Here is a 24,814-nt window from a genome sequence, read left to right on the forward strand (position 1 = left end):
TACATGACTTACTCATCTGATATGGCAAAGGAGTCTTTTAGTCCCACTGTTTTCCCATTTATTACTGTAAATGAAAATACAGAATTTAGCACAGCTTGTCCGGTCTGCATGAAAAAATCAAAACTGGCCGCAGAAGTAGAACAAATATGGACATAAAAGTATTGATTACCACGCTGCACAAGACACAGCTCTGTTGAGGCCACTTGAGCGATCCAGTGACTTGTCTCTTATTGTTCATAGAGCTGAATATGGGCTTTGATTGAACAAAACTCCGAGGCTGGCACTGACGCCAGAGCAGCGGAGTGGAAATTAGAAGGGTTCCCTTTAAAACCCTAGAATCATTGCAGCCAAATGAAAATACACACGCTGTTCTACATTATTACTTGTCGCACGGAAGCAATAAGTGGGAGAGATTTACAATAGGCAGAGTAATACCTGCTAATATACTTGCCTTCCATGGGGCCTTTAGTCTGGAAATCTTCCTGTAAAAGAGCCTCTACATTCCCAAATGACTGCAGAACGAGCAGTTAGTGGAGAATATTGGATTTAATCAACCATAGAGCAGAGGTGTGGGTGCAACACTGTATTTGAATGTAACTGTGAAAGAAATACCAGTAAAAAGACGATGCAACCCGGTGTTAGTTTTGATCTAATGACATCCAGACGTTCGTTCTAAGACACGAAACCCTAAAGTTCAAAGGGGTTTTTTTTTACAATCAAAGAACATCATTCTTAGGTTCTGCTGGCTTGACCAGAAAAATGCACAGAGGGTTTTAGGCTACACTGGCAGGTTGGATACCCTCAGGCTATTCAACTTATTTCTTTAAACTCTGGCTTCTCTTGGTCATTCCTCTAAATGACAGTGAAATATTATCATGGGCCCAGGGATTGACGTTACCTGTGAATAGTGAACCCTGTCAGCTTTTTGCAGTTATAGCCTGGCTCTCCAGCGTATTCCTGAGAAACACTCATTTTCCCCTGGCTGAGATGAACTCCTGCAACACGCTGCTGACATTTAAAAGCTGCACATCTTAGCGTTGCTTCGCACGCTCATTATTTTCCTCCACGATTTACCCGCGTAAGCAAAAAATGTTAAAATACTAGAAAATGCTACCATTTTTCTTCCACGTCTGTTGAGCCTCAAAGGGATTCTTGTTTTAATTAAAACTGTTACGGTGGCTGCTCTGTGGCTGGACGGCAACTACTGTGGCTGCTACGTGGCCATAGAGATGGCAAATGAAGAAGAGGGCATTTTGTATACCACACAAAAAAAAAAAAAAAAAAAGGCAGTGTGATGAAAGGTGGTTCACAGTGTCCATTATTTTTGTTCCAGTTTCTGAATATCTCAGGAGATGAAAGAAATAAGGCTCGAGGGAGCGGCAGATGGAAAAACTCCATCATATCTCAAGAGATACAAACACTGACTCTCTCTTGCACACACTGAAGTACACAAGCTGTGCACAGACACAGATACACGCAGGATTTTCAATTTGCAATCAGACCCAGCGTGGTGAACTCTCCATGTTCGCCTCCACTGTCCCTTGTATTTGGTATCAAAGTTCCGCCCTGCCATAAAAGCCAAATTCTCTATGACATAGTGGAGATTGCTCTGTCGAAAATGCAATCAGCCAAAGCCGTCTCAAGTGCTGATGAATTACTGTGGCTTGGGAAAAGACAATGACTTGTCAGTTTTGCACCGATTGGCTCCGTCGAGGGACATGCACATTGGGGACCCGAGTAAGTCACAACACCGCCCGCCCTGTATCCTCCACATCTCAACGCATCAACATTCTTGAATATTAAGTTAGCTGTGCGGCGTCAGAAAGCTAACTTTTTGCTAAGGCGGTGATATCAGTTCAGATATTATTCAATATTTCTGTTATTTTCATTATGAGGAATCTGATTTGCTCATAAAACATTTGTTTTATACAGTTTTATAACCATAACAGCTGCCAATTGAGGTAGAAGTACTTTCCTGTTGTGGTGATATTTATCTTGAGGACAATTCCTTTTTGACAAAATATAATTTCCTCAATTTCCTTACTGCTGAGTATTACATTTCCTTCTTGTACTTTTCACCCTTGTCTTTCTAAAAAAAAAATAACATTTGGAAACATGTGCTATGTTAATCTTGCTTTGGTTTGTAAGTTATGAAAGACTTCTGCACATTCATTCATGATTATTAATATGGCATGGTGACTCAAATTTCTTTCAAATACTGAAACATGATAGCTGAATATGGATGGTGCTTTGCAAAATGCAACGCTCACCTTCAGTGTATCTATGCTGAAGTCAATGGGAGTAAATGATGTGGTTTCTCTCTGTTAACATGTAGAAGCTGACCTGAGTAAAATTAAAAGGGATGAGAATCAGAAAACTTAACAGATCAGGCTGGAGTTTCCTTCAGAGTGTAAGTGAAATAACCGTTGTGAAAATCTAATTAAGCAAAGACATATTCAATCTCAAAATGAGTAACATTTGGAGTTTCAAAAATACACGTGCAGTATAATCTTCCACTGTAAGTATATAAGAGCTCAATCAATGTTCTTCTGTTTACAATCACAAACTTTGATTTGTCTGTGACGAGATTCACTGGCTAACACTATCCTATTCATCACTTCCCTCTCCACCGAGCTCCATCCTTCTCTCATCCACTTTTATTTACCCATTCACATTCCCTCTCTCATCCCTCGTTTCCCTCAGTCATCTGAAAAAGGGTTGCTGCAGGCGAAGGCAATTGAAAGTGTGTAGTCGCCCACATAAAATGCAGCTTGAAGACAGAGTTACAAAGGGGCCACATAAAAATATAGCGCGTTTACTGCCGCCGAGTCGGTTGAGTCAGCCTAAAGCATTGAAACACTTGTCCCACAGCTGCTTCAACTGCGATTACTGTTTACTCTCTGCAAATGCACTGTATATACTGCTTGTGAATTTCAGAATATGGTGAGCATAGTAAAAATATGGTTTGAAAATGGAAAAAAAAAAAAAGATGATAACAGGAAACTGCAATTTCACTTTGAAGCCAAAAATGATAAATACTATGTTTCTATGTTTCTTTTATCACTTTCCTGCAATTTGATCACACAGAGATGGTGGTGCACATGTTTACATGTTGTTTTAAGACCACAGCTTTTGCTTTTTAAGGACAGTGCTCAAGAAAAAAAATGAAAAACACATCTATCCAATTATTCAAATAATTAAGAAAGAATAATGGATGGAGATTGTTTCAAAAGGGGGCGCCATACAACAAGTACAGACTGGTACAAACATTTCAGTCTCATACATTGTCCAAGCATATTACTACCCTCATTGCCATGACAACATAAAAAATCCATGAAGGCTGACTGTTTGTGATATAGGAGATGATTATGATGTGCCTTACTGTTCAACTTCTGTTACTACAACAGACCACCTGCCCCAGTGAACACTCTGCTGCATAAATAGAAAACGCTGTTAGCGATGCAGAAGTCCTTTTAAAAATGGATCTTTTGCTGTTATATCCCATTAAAAATGGACAAGGAAGGGTTCATACGGAGTTTGTGTTGTTTCAAAGTGCCATTCAACATCAGCTGGAAACAAAAATAGGCAAAATCTACACGGAGCAACAGAAGGAAAAAAAAACGTGGGTGTTATGTGACCTCCCATTTCCCCTCAGTTCAGAAGAGTGGAATACCATATCATACTCTAGCACTAAAGTGCTGACTTGCCCATGTTGCCTCTGTCAACCTTCATCCATGTTAATTCACAGGGGTATGAGTTCATTCTCTCTGGCTGAAGAAAACACACACACACTAAATAGAATGGGGGTGGGGAGGTGGGGTGGGGGGGCGTTTCTAGGCCTCTGCCCTGGAAACGGTCATTAAATAGTCATGGGTCCCTGTGCTGAGCTGTGCCGTGCCCGGCTGGGCTGCACCGGGTTGCTGCAGGCTTAGTGCTCATGTTATGCTCATCACCGTAGGGGTCAGGTAGAGTGCAAGGCTTCTCCTTCAGTTACGGGACCAGTTTAGCGTCGCTACACGGGAGCCTCGCTGCGTACACCTCGCTAAAACACAAACCCACATGCACATTCACCTCGCTTTAACCCCGCGCTGGCTTGTCTGGATGGAGTAAGGTCACATCACGGTCACTGAGCGGTTAGACACGTCACAGAAACACAGGATGGGCTTCTCCAATTTTTTTTTTTCCTCTTTTTTTTTTTTGGGAAAGGCTGACTATCTAGTCTTTTTTTTTTTTTTTTTTTCGTGAGCATGCGTGTGTGTCACTACATGTTCCTGTCTGAGTGAGGGTATGTAAGCTGGTTATGTGAAGGTCACCAAGCAAAGCACATGAAAGGCGAAACAGCCTTTGAGCTCTTATCGGGCGATAAGAGTGCCGTGTATGTTTGGTCAGTCACAATGGAGCAGCCACTTTGCAGGGCCTAACTGTGGAAGCCAATGAGACACGTTTGTGAAGTGCCATGGCTTAACGGATCACTTCTTGATGTTTGGTTTCCTCCCACACTTCAACTTTTTTCTCCCCAAGTTTACAATGGAAAGCACACATTTAATAGCAAGTCATGAAGCAGTGCATTTTCCCTGCACAGTGGGGAAATAGTTCAGCCAGAAAGTCAACTTGTATTTTTTTGTACTCGTAAATCATCCAGTTGATCTATAAACTACAGAACTAAAGTATACTGTATATAGAATATAAATTATTTGGTTAGATGGATATTCTTGATGGCTTTCCATTACTAACAGTTGTTGATTAGTTTGAATATTGATTACTCTCCGGTTACCGACCGTTTTATCCTTATGACCCCTCAAAATTAAGCAGTTTCTATTTGGGACCCCTTGTCACTTGTTGAATATGTCAATTGTGAGCAGTTCAGCAGGGAAATTGTTACATTTAAATAATTATTAGTATAGTTAATCTATATAATATTTTACAAGAAGAAGAAAAAAACATATTGCCATAGCACAACTATGTTTTGGTGTCTTTCCTTTTCTGTTAATTCTCTTAAAACCTCTATATTTATCTTGAGACTCATTCAAGGGGTCCTGTCTCCCAGTTTGGGAATCACTTGATTACTCTAATTTACAGTGAAAAGTGCCCTTCACAAGATCCCAGAGCCAAAGTTGAAATCTTCAGTTCCCAATGTTGTTTGACCGACAATCCAAGACCAAAGCTGTTCAATTTAAAATATAAAACAAAATGCTCGTTAATACATTTTCTGATGATCAACAGATCGATTAAATGACAAAAAACTGCAGATCTAGTCATCAAAGCCTCAAACATTAATGACCAAGAAAGTCCCTTAAGTCCCTTCTATTACCTCGGTGTGTTTCTTTGCACTAAACGCACCTTCCGTTCACCACCCTCGAGCCCCAAGGCAGGCATCTTGCACACTCAACATATAACTGGAGAGAACTGAACCAGTCAAGTGATGAATGACTTCTAACACACTGTGGACTCAGCAAATGTTAAATATTCTCATTAGCTGGTTGAGAGATCATACACACACACACACGAAAACACACACACACACACACACAGCTACTGCCTTAAACCGTCTGAGCCTGAGGCGGTCCAAAACAACCCCCCCCCCCCCCCACCCTCTACCCCACCACACTCGTGTTTTCTTCTCCTCCTGCCTTCATCACCCTTCTCTTTTTCTGTCTCAATCTATTGCTTGTGAGGCTTCAGGCGCTGGAGCGACAAGCAATACCGGCGTCTGAGATGTCATACACGTCTCTGTCAAAGCAGAAGCAGCGGGGCACTGGAGATGGACAGACACCTGATCTGCTGTAACTGGCGCTCCCCTTTGGGACGACTGATCCGGGTTGTTAGTATGAGAATCAAGATTAACAGAACCAGCTGTCCTTACAAAATGCTGTGACTTGACTTCCTCGACTTCTGCTCTGTCAACTGCGTGTAGATAATACATTGTAATAATGTCCTTGTCCTGAATAAATTCATTGCAAATGTGAGTGTTTCACTGATTTGTGCTTGCACCTTACTATTCAAATTAGCTTTATTTTGCTCTCAAGTTTCTTTCTTCTCCCATCCTTAAGAGAAATGGGTAACAAGACATATTTGGCTCCATTTTCTGCAGCACCCAGCTGCCAACAATGGGTCTGTTTAGGAGGAGGGTCTGGGATAAAGAGTGGAGAGGAGCAGGAGAGACAAGCTGAGCACAGAGCTCAGGGCAGAGGTGGCTCCTGGCCATCCATCTCTGGTTTCAGGATTCAGAGAGTGCTGACAGGTCTGGGTCCCCTGGCGCAGGCCTCTGGGCTGTAACCACGGATACCCAGACAAACCAAGAGCTGTCACTCAAGCAGTACCAGCTAGATAGAGTCACAGGAGATGGGAAAACAGGATAGTGAGACACCAGGGGTGTGCGTACGTGCTTATACCTGCATGTGTGTGTGTGTGTGTGTGTAGTAGAGAATACAAGACGGGAAATGCAAAAGCTGTGAACGCAGAAACAGTCACTTTTGGGACATACATACAGAGGACACGTGAAAAAAACAAATTCTTAATACTGAAGAAGGTTTTGGGGAAACTCCAGGCTTAGACACACGCAGACATGCTGATAATAGCAAACTGCCACCTCATGAATTTTGCAGCTGTCCAAATCTCCTTGACATTTTTATACAAGCGTGCTCTTCCTTTGGCAAGCGCTGCCGTGCTTCTAAGACAGATAATGAACAGTGTGAAGTGGGCATAGTAAAACAGAAAGAGGTGGTAATGGAGATCATTTTTAAAAGTGTGAATGATCAAGGTCTATTTGAGGGCAGTTGACTATTTACAAATGAATAAATGCAGAGGTGGAGCAATGTCAGACCATAAAAACAAAATTACATTTTCAGGATACACTTCACACCTTTCTAGGAAACAGATAAAAAAATGCTTGGTTTTTTTTCCCCAAAAGGTAATTATGGATTTGTATGCTAGAGTGTACAACAACTTTTCCGAGGGTTTTAAAAGTACATCCTCATAGATCTTATCTAGCAGATGAGAACAAGTGAAATACAAAACAAAAAAAGAAAAATCCAAATTCCATCAAAGTTTCCTCGAAACCGCAGAGAAAAGCACAATGTACCCCCATAATGTCTGCACATTGATAAATTGTCTACAGCAGAAGAATAACAAATAAATTATTCAAATCTCTACCTTGGTGAAGTCAGAGGGGGTTTTCTCTTTGTTCTACACCCTGGCATTGATTTCTCCCAGTGGCGTAGAGTGGGATGCCTGAAGGTTAGACACACACACTATGTAGATAAATGACTCCTGAGCTCTGGAGTTTGATCCAAATGAAGCAATGATGTAGCTCACTGGCCCGGGCCCACATTGAAGTAAAGTGTGTGCTAGTAAAACTGTGTGAGAGTGTGTGTGTGTGTCAATGTCTGTGTGTGTGTGTGTGTGTGTGTACACTTGTGTATACTCCCGCCGGAGTGGTAGGGGTGCGCTAGAGTGCAAATAAGAGGGAGGAGAGCAATAAACAATCTGTAGCCTTTGTATGAGGCATATCCTGTATGTTGTAATGATCGGGTCTTTAACACTGTATGTCACAGCGGCGTACTGGTATGCAATTACATGCAAACAAACCCTAATGAACTGCAATCACAAGACAAAATATGGAGCATGACAGAGACAGCTAGTCCTAATTGAGTAACTTTTCCCTATAAATTTGAGGAAATGCACCTCAGAAGAAGCCGTGTTGTTTCTAAATGTTCTCATGGTTCTATTATTCTATTAAACCAGAGACAGGAAGTCAGCATTCACAGAACTGATATGATGCTAATATGCGTATGTATTTCTGTATTTGTGTCAGGATGTGCCTTTGCATTTATGTGTATAATTACGTGTTATGTTCCCTCCATTTTTACTCCAAACTAACACATAATGAAGTTCCTAGATGCATGTCAATCTGCCACTGCATGTGTGCTAGTGTGTGTGTGTGTGTGTGTGTGTGTGTTTATGTTTTTCCTCCCCTCTCAATCCCAACGCCCAGCGGTGTTCCCGGTTGTGCAGTGCAGCAAAATTGGCCTGAGAGGTTTGGGAACATTTCCCCCTTACAAACAGGGGCAAATCAATAACGTCTCGGTTGAGGGAGCCACTCTCCATACGAAGGTGAGCTGACTCAGCAGTCCCGGCAGCCGATGGGGGAGTGAGGGAGAGGTGGGGATGGAAATGATTGCTTTACAAGCGGTAAAATGCACGGCGGTGTTGAGAACCCTCTGTGGACACCGTGCTACACGCCTTCTCAATCCTCTACTGGAGGAGCGGGGATGGAGAGGAGAGGAGAGGAGAGCGCACGCATGCATGCTTGGCTTGTAAATACAATAGGCCTACTCTCTCTTGAGCTGCAAAGTGCAATTGAGCTCTATTGGTCTCTCTTTTTCTTACTCAAACTTGCTCTCATTCAATCTACTCCAACAGTAGCCTGGCAAGTCCTGATTTAATCTTTGCCAAGTCAGTCATAGCTCTACAGTAGAACGAGGGAGCCAGAGACAGTACCGAATTCCTATCTTTACTTCTCTCTAGTCTATTTATTCTTCCAGGTGTCAGCAGCTATCACTGCGCTGATTAAATGTGGGAGTTCGCTAATTACAGGGTGATGAGGCGGGAGGATGTGTGAGGAAGAGGGTGGACGTCGCGGGGTGCTCCGACGTCCTTCAGGCTCAGCGGGGAAAGTGCAGAAGCAGCAGCAGCTGTTGGCAGTGGAGAGGAGAAGGTGGTGTAATCTCTCTTTAGAAGTCCTAAAGGGCTGAATCATCTCTCAACATCACCTGATGGTCCTGTCAATTTTCTCTCCTCACCTTGTTTCTTACGCCCTGATTCATCTATTTACACCGGTGTCTGCCCATTAACTACAAATTATTGGCAAGTGTTTTCCAAAGCATAATAAGCTGATCATTTCCAGAGAGCCACTGGTTTACATTCATTTCTGTTCACTACAAAAATCTATTTGCTGAATCTTGCTTTGAGATAGGTCATCAATCACAAGGAAGATATTTTTTGTTGCCAGAGCTATGCTATTGTTGTGTGATAATGCAGTTGAAAGCAGAAAAAAAAACCTCTCCTGGTGTGGTCAAGGACACATAACAGCTGACATTCAAGACTTGGCTGCATTCACAAACACTGCATTCATGAGCTATGTTGTCAGAAAACAAAAACCAGATGAGAAACAAGCTTTGGACAATGTAAAAAGCATATTTTTATTATTATTAATTTTATTATTTTATTTCCTTTATTTCCTTAAAAAGTCTTGTGTTGAACACCAGACAGAAAGACACTGTTGTTCTGGTGGTGACGGTGAAGGTGGTGGTTGGATGTTGACATCAGTGTCAGCAGCAGGAAGCGGTGCACTAAGCATGCAGCTAATTGGGTTAATAAAGAGAATGGTGTTAAGTAATTGGCTCCCATGTAGGTAAGTAAGAGGAGTGGAGGCTTAAGGCTTACATGATTGGATAAAGGGAACATGGAAAAAGTTGGCTCTCAGATTTTAGACTGATAGGATAATAGAGCAAAGCAGGGAGACGTATGAATGGATAGGAGTCCTGAGGCGTGGTTGAGAGGGAGTAAAAAATGAAGGGCAGAATGAGTGAAGTTGTAACTTTGACGAAAAACTAAAGGTGTTAAAATGCTCACTGTAAAGATTGCTTTTTTTCTTCATGCAAAGCCTCTGCGAGAAGATTCTCAAATCCGAAACGAATGGAAACCAACAGCCTCTCGGAAGGAGGAAAATCAATCGGAAAGCTCGCAGAACACCATGTTTTGGAGCAGTACAAGTGTATGTGCGATTTGGAATTAATGGTCTGAAACATGCAAACAACTGTTCCTGCAGCGGTGGGAATCAGGTAAATCTCTGAGGCTGAAGGTCAGTGGCTGTTTTTCCTGGTTGTGTGGCGTTCTTCACGCTGCGCAGTGACAGTAAATAAAACAAAAAAAATCTGGCATCAGGCTTCCGCATCAGCACCGCGAGGATGGAGGCGGTTGCCATTTTGTCATCTAATACGGCGTGCAGAACAGAAAATATTAAGGAAGGCTGTTTGTGACAAGCTGAACGCAGTAAGGCGTCCCTGTCCATCATTTGAATGAAATGTTAAATGACATGAATTGCAATATGTCAGGAAGTAATAGCCTACCACCAGATGTTTGCTGCATTTCAGTGTTGGGATAAAGCAGGTGAACCATGGCGCAGTGCGATAAAATGAAAAAAAAAAAAAAGAAACACCCCACAAATGTGATGGTGTGAAAATACTTTGTGTACATCACATACTGTATATGGGATTTAAAAAAAACAAAAAAACAAAACACCCCACAGAGCAACAACTCTAAATAAAGCATGAGCCCTGTTTCGCTGGCTTTTCACTCCAATCTGGGGTGATAAAATCCTGAAGCCCGGCTACAGCGAGTTGTTGACGGTGTGAGAATACTTGGTGCACACAGCCTTTATAGCAGCTGTCTGCTCTGGTGAGGGCTAGATGAGCCAACTGAGGTGAATATATTACTCTCACTCAGTGAATGTCACAAATGCCATTTCCAACTGCTGAATGTCACACAGACTGTTGGGGTGACTGCTAACGCCGCGGAGCTCGGTGACGTCTATATATTCCCACTGTTAACATTCCGCATCCCTGATTTTTTGATTATCTGACTAAATTGCTATAAGATAGGGCTGGGCGATATGGACAAAATCAAATATCAGAATATTTTTGACCGAATACCTGAATATCGATGTTGCGACAGTATTGTAGGGATGACTATTGGTGCTTACACAAAATATTCACACACAGAATTTTGATAAATAGTCATCAAGGCAAATAATAGAACAGCTACAACAGTCTGGTAAGTCAGCCTTTAAAACCATATCACAATATTACCATATCCAAAATCTAAGATGATAATACTGATACATTCCCTAGCCCTATTATGAGCTAAATAAATATCAATAAGGCAGAGATGATTGGTTGGTGCGTGCCTGCTGATTACAGCTGGGACTTTTGGGGACCTTTTTTTGGGGGGCCTCGCTGCTCCATACAGTGCTTTTCCAAATGAAACACAATTTATAGCGAAGGAACGTAATGCTTTATTACTGTAAACAAAAAAACATTACAGGAACAGCTTTTGTCTGGGATGTTATTTGATGGTGGAGAGGCTGGCCATTGTTAATGAGCGACCCCTTCGGCTAGCAATGCCTCGCAGGCTCTGGAATGTACTCAGAAAAAAATAAATAAATAAATAAAAAAAAGCGTAGGACAAAAAGAAAAGAAACTGAAGCACATCTCTCTAACACATTCCCCTGCGTCAGTGTGGCTCATTGTTTGCGGCGCAGTTATCAGGGGCATGCTGCTGCTGAATGCTGAGAGCTGATGCTGATTGTTTCCTCACATCCTCGGATATATAAATGTTTGATTCCAAGGTCATTCACCTCCAGCTATCCATACATCTTATTCAGCCGTCACTCATTACCGCCATACGTCATCTCTCTATATTTATTGATCGAATAAGACGAAACACTAATTTTCAGCTTCCGGAGGATGGGAGAGCTAAAAACTGCAGCCTTGTTTTAATGAAACATAATATAATTATAATTAGGAAACATCTTTACCTGAGAGAGTGCAAGCTCCAGGTTATGCTCATCATTGTTTATTTGCTTTTGAGAAAAGATTGAATTGTTTTTTTTTTTCCCATAAAAGATTAAAGTTCTTTTTTAATTAAAGGTTCTTATCAAATCTGAATAACTTGCATAATTGGCTGAATTATTCTGGGTAAGTGTTAAAAGTTGCACCATTAATACCCTCTTACTGCGAACAAATCACATCAATGCAGCAGCTAAACAAAAGAATATTGTTGTGGATCAATTTCTGTTTCTTCAGGCGCTGAAAATATGTATTCCTTATGATAACAAGGAGAAGTGGTACTGGGAATAAAAAAAGCCAACTATGACGTGCAGTCGTGTTCAACACAAGACACCTAACCATCAGTATAAACAATAATTATTCTTTCAAAGCACCTGAAGATTGCTCACAGAAAAAAAAAAAAACTAATTTCATGCAACTGCCAACTACTGTATTTACTCGTGAACCAGCTATCAATCTCTGTGCTCGGTAAGTCAAATAAGGCTCATCTTCAGGCTTTGTGGATCTGTCAAGCGGAAAAACAGGACACTACTTTTCCAAGAAGAAAAGGGGGAACTGTGCCGACCACACGTACAACAAAAGAGAAACAATCTCCGGTAATTGCCTGCCATCAAACAGAGAACAGTGATTCCAAATGCAGGATGGAGGGAGGGTATGGCGGCGCATATTGCGAAGCAGTCAAGGACGTTAGAACCATCCATCTTCCAAGAAATCTCAGAGCTAATCAAAAAGGAGTAGCGTGGCTGCTGATGGTGGTGGTGGTGGTGGTGTTCCCAGCCAAAGGCAGGATCATTAAAGCCGGACATGACACATACTAAACAATGAGGAGTTAAAAGACTAGGCTGCCTCTGACCTTTTGAAGGTAAAAGGTGGGGAAGCACGCACGGACAGAGTGGCGCAGAAGCTCATTGATTTCAGACAGTTTATCTGTATCACAGGCAACAACCCACACAGACTGCATGAACAACACTTTCACCTGTCAGGATTAGGTCTATAAAGCCAAGTCGACAGAGACAAGGAGAGCATGATGTAAACACAGACACACAAATCTGATATCCATCTATCCATCCACCCACACATTCATTACTGTGGTTTAAAGCCATTCACCGATGCTTCAGTGTGAGATAACCAACGGTGAACAAATCTGTTGTAATGTGTGTGCTTCCTGTAGGTGTGCACATGTACACCTACACTGAAGAAACATATTTAGTCATTTATAAAAACACACATACCTCAGTGAAATGTGATTTCTTTCTTTCTCGTGACCGATGTGTACCATATTTCTGGTCAATACTGAAGCTAGACATTTTATATTGATTAGTTTGTTTCCAGTGCACCAATACATAATTCATCAACTGTGTGTTTATGTGGATGCACATGTATATGAGTGTGTGTGTGTGTGTGTGAGTACTGGAAGGGTAAACCATCAGTCAAAGTCAACACCTCCCTTTGCACAATTACCAGAAGTGTTACGGTGAAACAAAAGTCTCCTCTAAAATGCAGCATGCTGCTGAGATTCTGGGGGACCGGAGCAGCAATCACAGCTCTTTTATCTCTCCGCTCTCAGTGAAAGTTAAAAAAAAAAAAAAAAAAAGGTCTGGGACCAGTTCATGAAAGAATTAAAAGCCTGATGCGATTAAAAGGCAAGAAGAGAAAAGAAAAAGAGTTCAGTGCCTTGCCCGGAGCACGTTAGCCTCGTCAATCTTTCAGTGGAAATTGGGTTTGGGGCCGGAGAGTGTTTCCCCACAGGCACATCACAGCCTTCTCCACAGATCAGTGATCATCATAGCCATGCGCTCAATCCAAACCTCAGCCAATACCAGGACAGAAACACAACTTCATCGCGGTCCTGGATCAGTGGTCAGGGGCAGTTTCTGTAAAGTGTTGCTCATATCACAAGGGCACCGTACTGCTCTGGTGAACAATCCTGGATATACACATTCAGCCACTGACCAGCGCTCTCAAATGCTCTCCAGCAATGATTCATAGACATTGGTTAATCTTATCAGGGACTGCCTGGACACAGCAGTAATAAACTGGAAATTGTCTAGTGAATCTCATATCAAATCACAACCATGGGGAAACTAAAGGAACACAGCTTCTCAAAGCAAGAACGCACACGTCTACGGACTTGTCTGTTGTTGTCGAGGCAAGCTATAATGCGATGGCGGTAATTAATTATGTGATAAACAAACACATTTTAGTAGAACCACTAATGAGTTATTATAAACAGCAAGAGTTCCTGATTCGCCGTATTTCGTACCTCATTATGTACCCTTTATCTAATATTTATCCCATATCTATAAAAGAATGTAAGAATGATATATACCCGGGGCTTTAAACAGCAATAAACGGCGTGGCTTTTGATTCAACCTTCAGGTTAATAAGACACAGAAATGTAATATCTTTATTCTCCGCCCCTTTCTTATTGAAAACTGCCAGTGAGACCTCACACTTAACTGAATCTAAAGGTTGTTTGACTGGTCGCACGTAGAAAATGAGATTACAGTGAGGACTTGAGTAATGAAGGAAGCTGCTTGTCCTTCCGCGATGTAACTCACTCGCTGTTCGCCTGAAAGGAGGTAGTAAAGCCGCCTGTCACAGACATAAAAAATGACTGGCCACTTCAATTAGTCCAATCATAAAATATAATTTGAGACACATCTATCTAACATGACCTGAAGACTTTGGAAAAAGAACTATTCTGTTGTTCATTTATTAAATATCACATTCACTGAAGTTCTCCGTCTGGGTCGAAAGTGACATTGAAATTTTAAAAAAATAAGGCGTCATTGCTTGGATGTACTTTTGTTATAATATTTAAAAAGTGAATCTAATTCAAGGAATGTGAGGAGAAACTGAAAAGATTTATACCAAATTGAATAAATCATATCATTAGAACCTTATTAATTCAACTACTCATTTCTGTGAATAATGATATGTGAGATTTTGATTATGCTGATGTACTATTCTATAGCTTTTCAAAAGGAAAAACTTCCAATATTCTAGTAAATGATGCAGCAACTGAAAATGAGGTAAAACACCAAATGAAACACAGCTGAAAGTCTATATTTCAAGTTAGAATTAAATTACTGATAAGTCAAAATAAAACTTTTATTCCAATTGAATAAAATCAGCATGGAACATTGTGTGCTACCACCACAGTGAAGCATATGTGAGTCACTGTTAACCATCAGCAAAACAACCAAGACTGTTGTGATTCTCAAAACTTGCAACAGAAGGACTGAACATTTTTTAATCCATATTTTTCAGACATGGGCCTGTGTTGAAGGATGGTTGCTGGACCGTCCTTCAAAATGACTGAACAGTTTGATGTCCTGATTGAAACCATTTTTGTGTCCATTATCCAGCACGAACTAGATAGCATCTCACTGCCGGCTGTGCAATGTTTTGTGGATTATTACAATAGTTCAAGAGGGTTTACGCCACACGGACGTGAAACCGACTCTGAATTTATTCCCCTGTTACAATAAAGGCCCCCGAGATGAAGAAGGTAATGCCGATGTTACTATGTGTCAGGACTGATTTTGGGTGAACTATTTCATTCTATCTACTGTTTCCCCAGCAGCTTGCCATCTAAAAATCATCAAGGATTGATTAAGCAATTTCATTTTGCTTCTCGAGTATTTTCGAGCACAACATGGCCCAGAGTTTTGAGGTGATCCAGGGAACACTGAATTGCCTGAATAAGTACATAATCTCTAAAAATGTGTTGTTAGATTGGTGGGTTTTGTGAGAAAAATGTGCCTCTTTCATTCCCATACCTTTGTTGGTGAAGCAACTCCTATTTACAGACTGATGGGATCAATTGGTGATGTCAAATGCGATAACAGGCAGTTCACTGCAAATACATATATATGTATATATATACACACATACACACACACACATACACTACCCACAGACTGATCCAGGCTCAAAAAAATAAATGAAGCCATTTGAAAAGCAACGGAAAGATCATCCTAATACAGCCTTGTCATCATCTCCACTCCTACACATCGCTGTTTATTTTCCCCTGTGAGGCTACGGCCCTGCATAGTGAAGAAGACGCCACTCGCTCAACAAGCTCATCTTCAAAATCTGTTTACCAGGATGCAGGGTAGCAAAGGGGGAAAATCTGACTCACAAATTCAACCTCAGAGTGTTCATGTCAATGTCTTCCTATCTGATTGTTTTGGCATTCACATCTGAATAGGATTGGGAGTGTGAGGCAAACACTGAGGCGGCGAGCTGCAGATGGTGCTCCAGTGAGAAAGTGAGTGGCGAAAATGCTGCCACCAGACACGCTGTGGCTAATCAACATGAGAACACAGTTGAGCTGAGCCTGTGTGCTGGCTGGGCACCGAGTAGACAGTGATAAAACAATGTGTTGGAAGCACCTGCACAATTTCCTGCTATTCGGCTCTCTGCAGTCTTCTGGGTGCAACACCATCACAGTAAGACATATTTTATTACTTTTATTTCTCCTGCAAAAGATTATTTTGCTCAATACCGCACAAAAGCTGAAAATGGCGTGCGCCAAAAGATAATCAGATTTATAAAACTGCGCAAGCACGCACGAATGCATGCATTTTTTCCCCATTTAGAAACCATCAACTTGATAATGTGCGCACATGGATAAAGCTCACATCCTACCTCCTACACTCCCACAATTAACCATAAATGGTCAATGCAAAAGCCCTCATGAATATTGATGTACATGTGTTCCTGTGGAGAGCAGCAGCGGTAACAGAAGAAAGTTTGAGAGGCTGACGGTTGCAGCAGCTGTTAATGTGGTCACTGCAACAAACGCAGTGGTCAGACATGGAGGTAGATGCCAAGAAGTGCATTGCAGCACACTGTGAGTGTATGGACCAGTGGAGGCATGGGGACACTGCAGCTCACTGCTTGGTATTTGTTAAGCATTTACTGTATATAGATACATACATGTCTGATGAGACCACACACTCAATATTTAAAAAACAATAAACATTGTATTCATTTATATTTTCTCCAAAATCCAGCATACAAGTGTCTCTCTAATTTCCACAGTCCATACATGAGTGCAGGTAGTGAAGATGTGACAGGTGACGTGACTGGAGAAGGCAGAGTGTGTGTGTGTGTAGCAGCCACTGCAGTGTCTCCAGCACGCTCTTGTGCACCTGACAGCTCAGTCGTGTTCACACCAAAACTATATGAAAACTACTTGGTGATATATGCACAGTATTAGAAGATTTTATTAAAAATCTATTGGCGCTCTGTTCTGCAATTCTTCAAAGTTATTTGATGTCATCTTGGATTTCCACTACTGATGATGATAATTTCATCAGTTCGTTAACGTGATTGAGGTGAAAAGGAATCAGTATATTTTCGCTCAATACTGGGGAAAGGCAAACCAGACTTTCCAGAATCCTGCAACCTGCCACATCCTGGCATTTCAGCAGCGCTGTGCTGCTCCACAACTGATCGTGAGTGTGAGAATCACACAGCCCGGCCCTCTCCTCTGCACTCTGGGGGTTGGGAATGTGATGGTGAGACAGCGTATTGCGCTCAATATTTCATTAATAGTTCAATAATAAATCACAGATGTAATTGGTTAAGATTTGAGTTGGCTTTATATCTTTTAAAATTGAAAAGGTGCTTTTGGAATAGTTATAGCTCACTACAAGCAGAAGTAACACTGCTGGCTTGAATGTTTATGATAAAGTAGATCCATAATCAACGTTTGATATTCAGTAAAATTAAATGTGTGAGAGGAATCATTATACAATCTGGCTTTAATTCACCACTTCGCCATCTGTGTCACCGATTTCCCCTGTCTCCAAAAGGTTTGTACACACGGGTCAGAGTTTCTGTACAGCTGCACACATTCTCCCGTCAAGTTTGTTTTTATAAATTCCAACTTTTTCAAGGGAAATGATGAATGTATCTTTTAAGCCCTGTTTTGTGCGTATGCAATGGTTATAAATGGGACCCCAGAGCAGACTTAAAACTAAGACTTGATTTAGATCTGACAGCTGTGCGACTTGATTTACTTGAAATTTGACTGCCTAAACACAAAATAATTCAAAAAATAAATACAATTCAAAAAAAAAAAAAAAAAAAGAATCTACAGCCATGCTAGCTTCTCTGTGAAGCTGTATTTAGGCACTGGTGCTTTGTACTATGCTTATGGTTATCAGGTATAATATTTACCATCTTAGTTTAGTGTGTTAGCATGCTAACATTTGTCAATTAGCACTAAAAATTCTGATGGGAATGTCATTTATTTTGCAAATAGTCATAAACCAAAGTATTGGAAAGTTTAAATCTTTGATCTGATGGTGGCACTAGATGAAAAGTTATTAACCTATCCTACATGAATGTCTGCACTAAATTTCACAGCAATCGATCCAATAGTTGTGAGACATTTCACTAAAACCACAAATGTCCACCTCATGGTGGCGCTGGGAGAAAAGAGAATTGCCAAAGTCAGAAGTATTCATCCTCTGAGAACCATGAATTCTTGGCAATCCATCAAATTTCAGTCTGGACCAAAGTAGTGGACCAAATGACTGAAATCTGAAAGACTTGTGTAGACTTGAGATTTGGCTTGGACTTACAACAAAACGACTTAAAAGCATCTCTGTTCAATGTGTGTTTAAGTGCTCCAACAAAAAAAACAACCAAAAAAAAGATATTTGCTTATAGATCCAACACAGAAGGACATGCCACCAACAGCAAAGCCCCTGGGCCTAAGTGGCTAGAAAGCTCTTCAAATGCTTCATGCTTTTATTTGCTTGAAGTGGTATCATAGTTCAGCATTCAATTCAGTGAAAGGAAGCTGATTTGGAGAAAATGAAGGCGTAGAGCAAGCAGAGAAACTGTGAATGAGAAATGTGTCTTTCTAGTCAAAAGCTCATTAGTACCAAGTCTGGATGTGGTCTGAACAGCGATAGCACAGATCTGTGAAATCTGGGCATTATTCCCACCTACCAATAGCAACTCCAAAACAACAGGCCTTGTGCTACCCTGAGGGTCTGCTTCTATTCAGCTCCCAAGATCCTCCAAACCAAACAGTTTGGGTGACAGCTGGAATTTCACTCTTTACCAAGAAGGGAAGCTAACGTTTGGACTGTGTTTGAAATTTGGAACTGTGGGCCAACAGACACAAGATTACAGCTCACCAGGGGATAGAGATGTTGTAAAAAACCTTAGCCTGGTCTCCCAGGGAGGGATCGGCAGACTGTTCGCTGTACAGTAGCTTCCAAATGCTGATTCACACCTGAAGGTATAAACATTACACCTAGCCATCAATTGTTAATTCCTATCTTCTGCAGCTGAATTGCAACAATACAACAATATTGCTAAAGGTCATGAAAAGAGGCATGTAATAACGCATTATGTAACAACGCATTATGTAATAACAATGCATTATGTAGTAACCCCACAAAATGTAATACATTTTCACTTCATTGTGCAATAACATCCGCATTTTGTAATAATCTGCCTGCTTCGCCAAGTTTAGCTCTGGCACTGGGCACTACTAGCAGCCCACTTCCACTTGACCTGAGAGGCCTGGCAGGAGTGTACTCCTTAAACATGTCTGTAATCTATTCGGTCCCACTCCATGTATTGACTTATAAACAAGCAGCATCGCCTTATATTCAATTCTGTGGCTGACAGGAAGCCAGTATAGTGGACTTAAGAATCGGAGTGATGTGGTCTGACCTTTTGCTCCCTGTAAGGACTCTAGCAGCTGAATTTTGAGTAAGCTGAAGCTTTTTGATGGTCTTTTTTTTGGGGAGCCCTGTCAAAAGACCATTGCAGGAGTCAACCCTGCTAGTAATAAAAGCGTGAATGGGTTTTTTCCAGGTTGGCTTTTGACATGAAGTCCCTGAGTTTGGCTGTATTTGTATGATGATAAAAAGCTGATCTTGTTACTGCTTTTATGTGGCTATTTAAAGATCAGACTCAACTGTAACACCAGTATAATCTAATATTTGGGAAGTTCAATTTAGCTCAATTGCTAAAAATATAACATGTGTACAGATTAAGACATCCATTTTGGTTGGTTATTACATAATGCACTGTATTATTACAATTTCATCATAAAAAGTGCAACTTCTGCATTTTGTAATAACCACTGAAATATGTAATAATTTATTACAAAATTGAACAGGACAGTGTGCAGTATTAAACACAAATGATGCACTGCACCGGAGTTAGCTTGAAGCTAATTTGCATCTGTAGTCCATTATAATCAAAACATACAACAGCACAACAACAAACAGTACAAAGCAAAAAAAACACACACACACACAGAACACACCATACAAAATACAAAGCTACACACAACAGCACATCACATACACCCACAATGTAAATTAAAAATTAATAATGTAAACTAGGCTCAGTGGTCACACAGCTGATTCGTCTTTAGTTGATTTTTTAATTTGGCCTTGAATGTATTGATAGAACTACAGCTCTTCATATAATCAGGTAGGACGTTCCACTGAGTTGTGGCTTTAAAAGAGAAAGCTGACTGCCCAAATGCAGTGCGACAAAATGGTCTGTTACAATCTCATATGGAGGATATTCTGGAGGATCTAACAGAACTTACTGAGCGAGTATAGACAAAGTCACATAGTGGAGGAGGGGCCAAACCATTTAAAATTCTATAAACTAGGCACAAATTTGAGAATAATCTAAAATTGTCAAAGCTCAGTAAGTTGTATTTCTCCAGTACCCTGCAGTGATGGAAATGCATTGGCTTTTAGAGTTTGTTTGTATAAGGACTCAAGAGGTTTTATGGCTGTTTCTCCAGCCTGCCCCCAACATGTGATGCAATAAGACGTATGGGAAAGAATCATAGCATGCATAAATATCTTGGCTGCATCCAAAGAGAGACAGTTTCTAATATGTCTCAAATTTGCTAAGTTGTACTTTATGGTTTTTTTTAACATGTTTCTTAAAGTTCAAATTTGGATCCAGTGTCACACCAAGATATTTAAAATCAGTAACTATGTCAATTTGTTCACCTTTGTGGCAGATTATTACAAAATGCACGTTATTACATAATGAAGTGAAAATGTATCACATTTTGTGGAGTTATTACATAATGCAGTGTTACAAGGCGTCTTATTGTGCAAGCAAACGGAGGGCAGTGAGGCTGGCATGGCAACCTGCAGGAAGGGTCTTACACTAATGCTTTCTCCAGCTGCTCCACCTTAGGCTTATTGTTCCACTGTGCCTATCAGAGAAGGACGAGAGGCCATTTGAACAGAGCCTATCTGGGGCCGGGGCAGCACACATTGGCCCTCACATGCTCCATTAAACTGGGAGCAGGGGAAAGTATGAGGTCTTGACAGTTCCTGGCTCAGAGCCGCGCCGTTGACACAATTACTAGACCCTTGCCCCTCGTCCGTGCTTTGCTACCTTGTTTAAAATGGCTGCCTGTAGCCACGACTGGGGATGTAAACAACAAAGAAGCTACAGCCAAGAGGACTGAGCCCGACGACGATGACAGCCCAATGACAAGAATTGTTGTTTTTCCAACGGACCCCTTCATTATTAATTTGTTTGTTTGTTGTGTTCAAGTTTGACAGTATGAGGTTGGATTTCAGGTTGCTGGGCAATTTTTAGGATCTGGCCCTATTTGTTCAAGATCCCAATACTACTGTCCTAGTATTAAAGCTTATATAATAACAAAATCATAAACGAATGAGGTTTAGTACGATTATAACTATCTGAAAAGGTGAAACAGGTATGTAGAAGTACAAGCTATCCTGGACGAATGGAAAAAAAACAGCCTTGAACGATAACAGACTTGCAAAATCAAATTCAGAATATTGCAATTTTCCCTGAGGCAGAAAACAGCTGGTCTGGGCTTCATCCCCAACACTCACATAATATTCTCCCTCTCCCAAGAAACACCGACTGCAGTGTGCCTACTTTCTTGAGCCAGCGGACACTTTGCCAAGCAAAGCTGGAAGGGAAATTAAGTTTCATCTCAGAAAATGTTTTGTTATGCAAACCTACTTGATAGTAAAAATAATTGAAGCATCGACTGATTTGAGACAGAACACCATGGTGCGTTGGCAACGGGAACTAGGATGCATTTAGATTTCCAGACTTCATTAAGCTGCTTTATGTGAGTAGAGGAGAAAAAAGATTAAATCTTTGGAAATCCAGACCAAAACAAATGATACGCCTCTTATTTACCAAAGCTACGACCCCCTCCGGTTTTATTTAAGAGTGACTGACACCAGTGATGATTGAAGTCTGCCTCTTCTTTGGACAAGGGATTTCTCTACATTTCACTTTGAAATAAGAACAGCAAAGGAATATGGTCGCTGCTGATTCTACATTTCTGACATATCTGCCAATCCTTGACTGCCAAACAAAAATAAAAAGCCAATTTATTTTTTAATGCTTCTAAATAAATGGCTGTCCATTAAATTTACTGACTGCAGCTTTAAATTTTCCAGACACAGTTTCACCTTGCTAAATATCAGCAGTAATAGTTCATATGGTGCTAATTGCATTAAATATATAGTCATTACATTACATGCTAAGTAATGTTGTCAATCACTGACTAGTGTGCAACTGCCCAGTGATGAATTATTCTACTATTCTGATCATCAAATCTTACACATAAAACAAACAGTATATAGGTTATTTGCTGAAGTTGTCAATGTTAAGCTCCTCGGTTGCTAAGAAGCTTTGTAGTCTGACCTGAAGGTGCACAGAGATGCAGAGAGATGGCAGACAAAGAAAAAGAAGATCCCGCATCACCTGAGGGAAATATGAAGGTTAATTCTGGCAAGCCTATTTCCCAAGCCCAGAATAGAGCTGGGTGCATAAATGATTACCTACCGCCGGGGAAAAAAAAAAAATCTGATTGGATTCATCTAGACCCAGGTCATCTCAGAACAAGACACAATGTGATGACTCTGACGACTGTCATTACAACAGCCAGGAGCGCTAACGAACTGAGTGGTATCAATGGCTACGTTTACACGGACCCTAATATTCCACAAATAATCGGAATAATAGTCCAATAAGAATAAAAATGGCTCATGTAACCACTTCAATCGGAAGAGACTGGCCCAATCCAGCCAGGAAGGAATTTTCAATCGGGTTGAGAGGGGCGGTGTAAACCTTTGAATAATCCGATCAAAAGGAAAATATTACCACCTACTAACCATGTAAACGCTTAATCCGATCCTTTCCCTCTGGTTGCGCATGTTTGCCCCATGTGGGGGGTAACATCAGGTGACGGTAGAGAGAGGAGAGCGTGTGTGACAGAGAGTATGAAGTTAGCAGCTGTGCAGGTAGCAGTGCAGTTTGTCAACAGTTCAGGCTATTTATCAGTGAATAAATGCTACAACTCCTCAAGACCCAAGCCAAATACCCGTGTCCTGCTTGCAACCTGCTGATTAAAGTGAAGGGGGTCAGCCCCGAAGTTAGCCACAATGGGGTAGCCTAACCTGACCAGTTCACTTAAGGTGGACTGGCTTAAGGTGGACCAGCTATACTCATTATAGTGACAATCTCAGCTGCTGTGTGTGCATGTAACCGCAGCCGCTGACCTTGATAACGACCCCACAGAGGTTAAATACCTGGGGCTCCCCACCAGTCAGATAGAGGTGATAAAGCCCTTTGGATGAGGGGCGAAACGTCTACAAGAATCTTACAACCAAGTCCCGTTGCCCTTAATTCAACCCTGCTTGGATAACCATGACCTGGATGTCTAAGAACCTTCACAGACAAGACACAATGTATCTTTCTCATATTTCTACTGTATGTTTTTATTCTAATTGAGATGAGCCCGCAGGGGAAAAAAAAGGAAAAAAAAAAAGGCAGAGAGAGAGAGAGAGAGATCATGGAGAGGGACAGCCTCCAGTCAGCTCCAGCAGAGGGGCTTTGCTGACCTAGATCCAGGCTGAGTGCGGATGATATTAGCAAAGCAATTAAGGGAGATGACAGCCATCAGGCAGGGTCAGACTGACAGGGATAGCAGTCTGTCTCCCTCCCTCTTGAGTGTGTTCTCTGTCTTTCTCTCTCTCCCTCCTGTAATGGCTATTGATTTTTCACAACCAAAACAAGAGGCCCTCTCAGCCCAGAAGTGGCTGAATTGGTAAAGAGATAAAAAAAAAATGAAATAAATAAAGTTTTAAAAGAAGAGCGGGTAGCAGAGAGAAGAAAGTGTGGATGGCATGGGTGCATGGTAAGGGCAAAGGACTGAGGCTCACAGGTTGGTGACCCTGTCAGCTCTTTGCTCGGATGTGCTGAAATTGCTCCAGGCATGTCAAAAACTTAATTCCCCGGAGATGATAGGGAAGTGCAACTTTTACCTCAAAAAGTTGTTCCACGTTTTTTGCCATAGGGTTGAAAAAAAATGAAGTACAGAGAACTTTTTTTTTCCTGGTGTGACGAAGGTAGAGCGTCAACATTAAAGTTCACTCTCAAACAAAATTGAGAATAAATTAGGAGGTAGTTGGATTAGCCTCATTGTATCTATAAATATATAATCTGTCACCACTTCTTCGTTCATATAGTTATACATACACCAGTCAGATATTTCTGTACATAATATCGCTGCATAATACACAACTCAAGTCCACTTCAAATACTCCATGTTTGATTATACTTGATTAATTAAATAGTCTTGCATGTGGAAGAATAGCCTGCGCTCTTTCTTGGAATTATTTCATTTGATTATATTTACATCACAGTAAAGCAGATACAAAGGATTACAAATATAACTGCATGAAAAATCGTAACACTCCAAAGAGATGGTCGTGGTTCTCCAAACATTACAAGTAACTAATAAGCAACTTTCATTTTCCACTTTAAACTGTTTAGCCTCTTCTTCTTCTTATTTTAAAAATGCACACTTTGCAGCCACACATTGTGGGCAGAGTCCATTTACAGGAAATACATGCGAGCTGGTGTAGACAGAGAGTGAGATAAAGGACTTTGACTGGTCCCTATTAAACTACTACTACTAAATTAAACTATAGGTCTTGGCTGGCTCTGATATGATCTTTTAGTTCAACTAAGGACATTCTATATCTCAAAATGCTGGACTCTAACCTACTCTACTCTCTAAGCATCTACCACTGCCTACACCTGATATAGAGAAGAAGAGAAGTCAGCCATTATAAGTTTTCTAACAAAGTTTATTTTCGGTACAGGTGTGA

The 24,814-nt window shown here is 41.0% G+C and overlaps 1 protein-coding gene across 3 annotated transcripts in view; it reads right to left on the reverse strand.

Annotated features, from left to right (window-relative positions):
• Nucleotides 1–24,814, reverse strand: part of LOC137169497 (kelch-like protein 29) — a 219,093-nt gene that overhangs the window by 167,894 nt on the left and 26,385 nt on the right. The window contains exon 3 of one of the 3 annotated variants that reach the window (XM_067572723.1): nt 7,153–7,230. The exons of the other annotated variants lie outside the window; for them this stretch is intronic. The gene's annotated coding sequence lies outside the window, so the exon portion shown is untranslated. The remainder of the gene's footprint in view (nt 1–7,152; nt 7,231–24,814) is intronic. 3 annotated transcript variants of the gene reach the window in all.

This window comes from Thunnus thynnus, chromosome 18, assembly GCF_963924715.1.
Source record: "Thunnus thynnus chromosome 18, fThuThy2.1, whole genome shotgun sequence".
In the NCBI taxonomy this organism is placed as follows: Eukaryota; Metazoa; Chordata; class Actinopteri; order Scombriformes; family Scombridae; genus Thunnus; species Thunnus thynnus.